The sequence below is a fragment of the Polypterus senegalus genome, chromosome 18, assembly GCF_016835505.1.
Source record: "Polypterus senegalus isolate Bchr_013 chromosome 18, ASM1683550v1, whole genome shotgun sequence".
Classification (NCBI taxonomy): domain Eukaryota; kingdom Metazoa; phylum Chordata; class Cladistia; order Polypteriformes; family Polypteridae; genus Polypterus; species Polypterus senegalus.
In genome coordinates, this window is record NC_053171.1 from 2,323,994 (window position 1) to 2,333,206 (window position 9,213).

Genomic DNA, 9,213 nt, shown 5'->3' on the forward strand with positions numbered 1-9,213 from the left:
AAAGATCTCTAAGCAAGTTAATTCCAAATTTTTCCAGATATTAAAAACTGCATATGTTTGTGAGGTTGAAAGAGGTGGTTCTTTTGCAGGGGTGCCACAGATAGAAGCTTCTCCGTCTTAAAATGCTTTCTACATTGGTTCCAGATTCTAAGTGAGTGGAGCACAATTGGGTTATTAGTGTATTGCCGATAACGTGTGTTTATTGGAGCGCACAGCAGGGAATACAAAGAAGTACTGCAGGATTTTACTTCTATTGCGGTCCATGCCTGTGTATGTTCTTCTATTTGTGTCCAGGTTCTTATCGTCTGCCCAGTAATAAAACTGGAAGTTAGGTAGAGCCATGCCGCCTTCTGCCTTTTGTCTTTGTAGGGTCGCTCTTTTGATGCGTGGATGTTTTGAATTCCAAATAAATGAGGTTATTGTTGAATCTAATTGCTTAAAGAACGATTTATTAATGTATATTGGGATGTTTTGAAATAAAAAAAGGAGCTTAGGAAGAATATTCATCTTAACAGTGTTAATTCTTCCAGCTAGTGTGAGATGAAGGGTTGACCATCTATGCAAGTCTTGTTTAATTTTTTCCATGCAGACGACGAAATTTTGTTGATAAAGAGCTTTATGTTTACTTGTGATGTTTACCCCGAGGTATTTAAACTGTTCTGCAATGATAAAAGGTAGGGTGTCTAATCTAATATTATATGCTTGAGAATTCACCGCAAAGAATACACTTTTATTCAGATTAATTCTGAGACCAGAGAGCTTTTGAAATTCGGTGAGTGCTGCTAAGACTGCAGGCACAGAATTTTCTAGGTCTAATATATACAGTACCATATCATCTGCATATAAGGAGATTTTTTTAACCCCACGTATCCCTCCACCCTTCACGTATTCGTTGCGCACGCCGTGCCGCGTTGGTCTTCCACGCCCGCGACACTCCCGTGCCAACGGACGCCACCCGCCATTGTAAGTCATTGATGGATCTGATTGAAGACTGATAAAGTCAACGTGTTAGCGGTGTGCGGCACTTTAGCGCGGCCATCATGTTCAGCGCCATAACAAAAAGCAGCCTAGCCGTATTTGTGCGATCGGACGTCACGGCTCACAGACACTTGTTCATTTCTACCACTTCGGCGAGTTTTATTCACTGCTGGCACGTGGTGGCTGGCGCTTCCTCTGCCTAACCTCAGATTTGAGCTCAACGTTAGCAGACGATCCTTATTGTGTGTCCGCCAGACCCAATACTCCCCTCTCGGCATTTTTAAAGTGTCCCACTAGATGGCGGCATCTGAACGCACATCTTCATTTGTGCAGTAAATCGGCGTCCAAGCCCCCCGGTCTTTTGATTGCTGCTCCCATTTCTTAAATGTACGAAATCGAGACATTGGGGTGAGGGGGCAGGGGGTCGCCGCGTGGTGCACCGCACATCTTCATAAGCGGCCGGCAGACTCAATGTCGTCCTACTTACATTCAAATAAACCAAAAAATTGTCGCTGGGCTCACGAGGTATTGGCCACATGTCTAAATTATAACCGAAGGTCTGCATTTCTTCAGTCTCGGTGGGATTGTGTTTTACACCCGAAAAGCGGAGTCAGCTCACAGTGAGTCGACATACATTTAGGCTGTTGATTTTATTTTTAATACATTTACAAGCTTTTCTGGTCGCATGTTGTCACTTTGTCATTATGGGTGTATTGAGAGTAGATTAAAGGGAAGAAATGACAAATACAAATACAATACAATACAATACAATTTATTTTTGTATAGCCCAAAATCACACAAGAAGGGCCGCAATGGGCTTTAACGGGCCCTGCCTCTTGATAGCCCCACCCCAGCCTTGACTCTCTAAGAAGACAAGAACAAAAAACCTTGTAAGGAAAAAATGGACGAAACCTTGGGAAAGGCAGTTCAAAGAGAGACCCCACAGACGTATCAATTTAAAATTAAATCTACAACACAATAAAGTGTCCAGAAAGTGAAGGGGGTGTAAATAATCTTCAACCTGAGCCTGGAACAGGGAAGAGTCACGAGGCTTTGGAAAACATCTTGTATCACCCCAGTCCCAAAGGTATCACGTCCTAGTGAGCTGAATGACTTCCGGCCTGTTGCTCTGACGTCACATCTGATGAAGACCATGGAGCGACTGCTGCTTGACCACCTGAGGTCACAGGTCAGCCATGCCCTCGACCCTCTGCAGTTCGCATACCAGGAGAAGGTGGGAGCGGAGGATGCCATCATCTACATGCTACACCGATCTCTCTCCCGCTTGGACAGAGGCAGTGGTGCTGTAAGAATTATGTTTCTGGACGTCTCTAGCGCCTTCAACACCATCCAACCTCTGCTCCTTAGGGATAAGCTGACAGAGATGGGAGTAGATTCACACCTGGTGGCATGGATTGTGGACTATCTTACAGACAGACCTCAGTATGTGCGTCTTGGGAACTGCAGGTCTGACATTGTGGTCAGCAACACGGGGGCGCCGCAGGGGACTGTACTTTCTCTGGTCCTGTTCAATCTATTTACATCAGACTTCCAATGCGACTCGGAGTCCTGCCACGTGCAAAAGTTCGCCGATGACACTGCTATGGTGGGCTGCATCAGGAGTGGGCAGGAGGAGGAGTATAGGAACCTAATCAAAGACTTTGTTAAATGGTGCGACTCAAACCACTTACACCTTAACACCAGCAAGACCAAGGAGCTTGTGGTGGATTTTAGGAGGCCCAGGCCCCTCATGGACCCTGTGATCATCAGAGGTGACTGTGCAGAGGGTGCAGACCTATAAATACCTGGGAGTGCAGCTGGATGACAAATTGGACTGGACTGCCAATACTGATGCTCAGTGCAAGAGCGGTCAGAACAGACTATACTTTCTTAGAAGGTTGGCATCCTTCAACATCTGCAGTAAGATGCTGCAGATGTTCTACCAGACGGTTGTGGCGAGTGCCCTCTTCTACGCGGTGATGTGCTGGGGTGGCAGCATAAAGAAGAAAGACGCCTCACGCCTGGACAAACTTGTTAAGAAGGCAGGCTCCATTGTAGGATTAAAGTTGGACAGTTTAACATCTGTGGCAGAGCGACGGGCACTAAGCAAACTCCTGTCAATCATGAAGAATCCACTGCATCCACTGAACAGTGTCATCTCCAGGCAGAGGAGTAGCTTCAGTGACAGACTGAGGAGACCCCACACTATGCGACTCTTCAATTCCACCCGGGGGAGTAAATGCTATTTTTAATTTTATTTTAATTTTTTTTCATTTTTTATTACTATTTAATTTAATATTGTTTTTTGTATCAGTATGCTGCTGCTGGATTATGTGAATTTCCCCTTGGGATTAATAAAGTATATCTATCTATCTATCTATCTATCTATCTATCTATCTATCTATCTATCTATCTAAATACGTTCTGAATCCACGGTATGCAACGGCGGTCTTTGCTTTGTCGAATTGTACTACTGAAGCACAAACTGATAGTTATGCCTGTCGATCTGTGCTACCCTATCGAAATTAACTACCGCACACAACTTAGGCCTCTTTAACAGCCAAGAGACATTTAAGGTTGATTTTTTTTGGACAGGAAAATGCCTTTAAATAAATCGTATGTTTATAAATTAGACTGACAAACTTGAAAACTTTCCACAAGGACGCACTGTTACGATTATTTCTTTTATCAGGAATGTAAAAGAAATTTTTACGAGTGATCCATAAACATTGACTGCTAGGTGGCATATCTCGATCGTGTAAGATACGTCATTAACATAAACTGCCAGGCTGCCAGAAGTATGTTATGGCACCTAATGCCAATTTTGACAAACGTGTCGATTAAAATAATAATAATACATTTTATTTATATAGTGCCTTTCCCATGCTCAAATCAAAGGGCAGCATATCTCAATATCTGGATGTTCTTCCAGGCAGTCCCAAGCGTGTCACGGACCCCAAGACTAATAAAGACACACTGTAGAGCGGGGGTTCCCAACCTTTTCTATATCCTGCCATCCCAGAAAATGTTTCATTTTTGTCCGAACCCCCTACAAAAGTCAAATCACATTTGAAGATGAAGATGTCACATTTCTCATTTTTGAACCTCAAATTGAACTGCATACAGTACTGCGGGTGAGTAAATCAAATTAAATAAAAAGCCTTTAACTCGGTGCATGCAATTTAATTATAAATTGAGCAATTTACCTCAATAATCAAACTCAATAATCTTGTAAATGTGTCCCCTCATGAAGCTTAGACACTTGGTCGACGATCGAATTGGGGGATGAGGTATCCCGTGAAGCATCAAGCACTGCGACACATGATGAAGAATCAAGAGGTTTGGGAGTTTGGAGACCCCCGTGAAGCAATGGGTGAAGGTGCGTCACTACGCAAAGAAACACCGTCGACGGGCTTTGTCCCCCATAACATCTGCACTGCAGTCCAGGACCACCAGCAGGAGAGGTGGGCTTTGAGTGTATGCAGCGGGTGGTGCATCCAATTGATCAGGTAAAACTGTCAGATCAGATCTCAAAATCAGTGACGTTTAACAATCGCAGCTTGCACAGACATCAGTACCAGACCTCAACCTTCTCAAAGGATCATCACAAGGTCCAAATTCAGTTCTATTAAAAACAAGTTGTTCACCTTTACGAACGCTCCGCCACAGCAAGGTACCCTCGAGATCGCACATTTCTGCGGCTCATTCACAGGTGACGATGGCGCGTGCAATGCTTGTTTCTTTTCATATCGTAGTACAGGAACACCAACGAATAAATGACAGCACACTGCAAGACACCGATCGCACCACAATAAACTCACTTCACTCAATTTAGGCGAATCGCGACACAGCCTTCTTCTTTATTGCACCCCCTGAAATGCCATATCACACTCCAGACTGGGAGCATCTGCTGTAGAGCAATGAACAATGGGCAGCGTACCTCGGTAATGTGACGTGCCTTATGGTGCTCCAGTATGCCCCCACTTAGTCAGAACCATGTCATGACACTTAAGGCTAACACGAGCACACTGCAGAGCAACCCCAAAAAATACAAACACAATTGTCCATGTCCAGTAACATTCCAAAATGTTAGAAAAATGTTAGAAAAATGTTTTTAAAAACTGCAATCAAAATGTCGAAAAACTGTCAGAAACTCGAGCAGCAGGGTTCTATGGGCATGTAAAAAAAACACGGAAAAACGTGACGTAATTGCGTTGTGGGCCTGCGCAGTATTCTTAAACCGCACTGCTCCACGGGTAGCGCGACTCGGTAGAACGTTGGTTCTGTCATTTAGACGTGCGGAATTTTTTAAAACAATATAGACTCTGACTTATGAACAATCGGACTGAGTTTGACTGTCCGATCATATGGTTTTATATTCTTTTCGCGTACTAGCGATGTTTTTTTTTAACGCCTGACGATCTACACAACCCAGCGATAACAAGAACATCAACAGCGATACGATAGCAGTCCTCAAACTGCAGCATGCAAGGCACAGAGAAGGCAAAATAAAACTGAACGATCAAAACGGCAACATGACTGCAGCTCTTGAGCGCGTTGCTAAAGGCCGATTCAATTCGGGCTATAAACATCCCCCAAATGGGCTTACTAATAAATCAAGTATTAAAACTTGGCAAATGTTGTTCACCGCCATCTTTGCGATTCACTCTTGGCGCGCTAAAATGTTTTCTGTAGTCCGCCTCTGACTGAAAAAAAAAACTCTATAAAGTCGCGCGTTGATTGGATAGTTTTTGTGCCATATTTGCATACACTAGGAAATAGTTCAATGGAATCGTGGGTAAAAGTTAATCGTTATACTGTACCTTAGTTTAATTGAATTTTAAGATTATTTTGCTGTTTTGACTAATTTATCAATTTAAATAAAATGCATTTGTTATGGAGCTACTGTGGTAAACATTAGAACTTCACTGTCACCATCATCGTAAAATACATGTATAGCTGGAGGTTTAAATAGAGACTTATATTGTCTAAACATGAGTATTGTCAGTAAATTACGCTGTGTTTTAGTTCCTTATCGAAAAACGTTAAATATAAAAAATAGATACACACTCAAAAATGAGCAGTTGAGGATGCATCCAATTTGTGTTACTTTAACTTAAAATAATAACTGGAATTAAGTGTTACTTAACTTTTTCGAGTTACATTGACTTAGATTTGTTAGTTGTCACACTAACACAACTTATGCTTTGAAACCAAACTCACACTCACTTATTTTATGTTAATCTTACACAAAATTAATACTTTCCTAATCCTCAAAAGCCTAGTATTAAAATTTTCCCTACACACTTAAATTAAATTAACTTAAAATAATGACTTTTTATGTTCATGACTGTCCCATATTTGCATAAAGCTCCGCCCCTTGTGCTGACCACACCTTTTTACCCAACCTTTTGTGTTCTCTGCATTTCCTCGATGAAGCCCCTGTTTACAGTTTTAATTCATATGCTGGAAAATACGCTGAACTTGGAATTGACTTCAGAAAAAAAATCTGTGCACTCAACTAACAAACAGAGAGTGCGCATGTAATTTACGTTTGATTTAAAGGGAGTCCGTTATTTTAATTCTAAAGACATTCATTTAAATGACCTTCACTAGGTTATGTTTTCTGGACACAAAGGTGAAGGCGTCCATTTAAAAACAAAATTTAATTTTAAATCTACTCAAATTAATCTTGTGCAACTGCTGTTCATGACAGAGTTAGTTTTATTTAAAAATCATTTTTTTGAGTGCACATGCATCCATAAATAAACAAATAAAGCCCGCTTTTGCTGCCTTATTCCAATGTGTTTTTTCCTATACACTTCACTCTTTAATATTCAAGCCCCTCTCTAGGTTTCAATGTAGAATTCTGGCAGTGATGATTCCACTCAAAAACACAGGGGGGCGCCACTTACAGCTTTGCTTAGGGCAGCAAAAATACGACAGCCAGCCCTGCCTGGACTCGGACCGCCGTTTGCCGCATCCCTACAGAAAGAGCAGCCTGTAATGTCAAAGCGCAGGAGTCGCCTAAACTTGAGCAGCAGGTAAGCAAAAGGTGTATGGATAGCTGATAAAAAACAAACAAAGAAGCAGCATCCAGAATTATGAACTATATGTAAAAATATTGTCAGTCAAGCAAAGGACACGTCATAAAGTGTTGGAGCACCTAGGTGATCCCTGAATTTTCATGAAGGATTGAATGGAAAAAGCAAAATAATCAACAAAAGTAACGTTGAATTCTACAGACTGCAACAAGATGGCGCCAGAGACGGATTTCAAAGTGGACACTCAGAAGGGCGGGGTAAGTTCAGGAGGGCGGTAACCAGAAATGATGTCAGAAGGGGAGCAACTGTCAATCATCTGTTCTGCAAAGAGAGAGAGAGAGAAAGAGAAAAGGCATTTGGCAACAGCGCCACCCGCTGGTTTGGAATGCAATTAACAGTGGATGAGCCCTAAGGCTGTCTCGCAAACACGTGTGTGACAATATATACAGTATATATATATATATATATATATATATATATATAGTAAGAGATGGCCAGGACATCCCAGATATGGAAGGAGGAGGGAAGGCAGCTCTTTTAGGGCGCTGCCTCCCCCAAAATGCTAGAGGGCAACTCCCCTGGTTTACAGCACTGCCCTGGATTTCCACAGGCCACCATGGAACTTAGAGTTCTGTATCCCAATGCTGTTGGGTGCCACCACGGGGTGCTGTAGAAGGACCATGTAGGGACAAGGTTTTCGCCTAACCCAGAAGTACTGGCAGGCCACGTGAGCGGAAGCACAGACGTATTTCTAGGATGACTAATATAAAAAGGACCACCTTAAACCCAGTCCGGGAGCCAGTGTCGGGTGAAAGGTGTACAAAGCTTGCTGGGAAGTGTAGAGCAGAAAAGAAAAGAAAGAAAAAGAGAATAATTGTTGGCAGTATTGCCTGTTTACTTGTGGCTGTGGTGGTGTAGAGCACTGTGAAGAATACAAATAATAAAACGAGTTCTTGGTGCTTTTAACTTGTGTCCTCAGTGGCTGCCTGTCTGTTGGGTTTGAGGAGCGACAGTGACCTCTAGTGTTCACAATATATACATATATATACACACATATATATATATATATATATATATATATACAGTATATGTATAGTCACTCACGTGCGAGTAGGAGGCAGCTAAAGGGCTCAAGTAATTGTAACAAAACATCTGACCGGGGGCGGCCGAGTGCGCTGACTGTCTTTCTCAGTTCCCTACAGACCTTTCCCGGGAAATCCTGCAAGGTTCCAGCGCCTCTGAAGACGTCGCTTCCAAAGCCGGCCCCTTTGATGACGTCACTTCCGATGACGGCCGGCCCCTTTCATGACTTCACTTCTGGTTCCAGCCCCTTTGCTGACATCAGTTCCTCTCAAGACCTTTAAAGTCTCCATCTTAGGCTACTATAGCCAGTTCTGTTTTGGACTCTGTGATATGCACATCATTTATTTGATCAACAAAACCCTTTTGCAGCTGGGAAAAACAATATACGGGTGGCTGCCCCAAACCTTTATAATGTCTTGGACTCATTTTTATAATTTATATTTCTTGCCTGAAGAAGGGGCCTGAGTTGCCTTTAAAGGGGCCTTTTTATATATATATATATATATATATATATACAAACACAGGACAATAAAAATGTTTTGGGGCACCTTGCAGCCAACCCTGCCTATTATAAAATTGAAATGGAAGAAAAAAAAAAAGCATGTTTAATACGTGTAACAAGTCTCCTCAGGCCAGAATCCTATTCTGACTGTCACTGATGGCAGTTCTTCTGGTCATATGATGGCTGCCAGGCAGGAAGAGGCGGATCCAGGTGGGCGGACACCAGAAGTGATGTCATTGGAAGAGAGCTGTCAGTCTTCTGGTCTGCAGAGGGAGGAAGACAGAGAGCGTTATCACACAGCACCACCACCTGGATTGGTGGAGAATTCCCATCACCTGAGCCCTTAATGTGTCCCATACACACATGTGTGACAACACACACACATACACACACACACACATAAACACACATATATATATATATATATATAAAAGAGGGTAAATCAGAAAGTAAAGGCAATTAGAAAATTATGCAGTAAGCACAACAGATAGAAGCTGAGGCAGGACAACACCTTCACGATGCCTGCTGGCAGCTCAAACATGCGCAGCACTCTGCCGCCAGTGTAGTGGAAGCCAAGGTCAAATGAATAAGGACGCTCCACTGCAG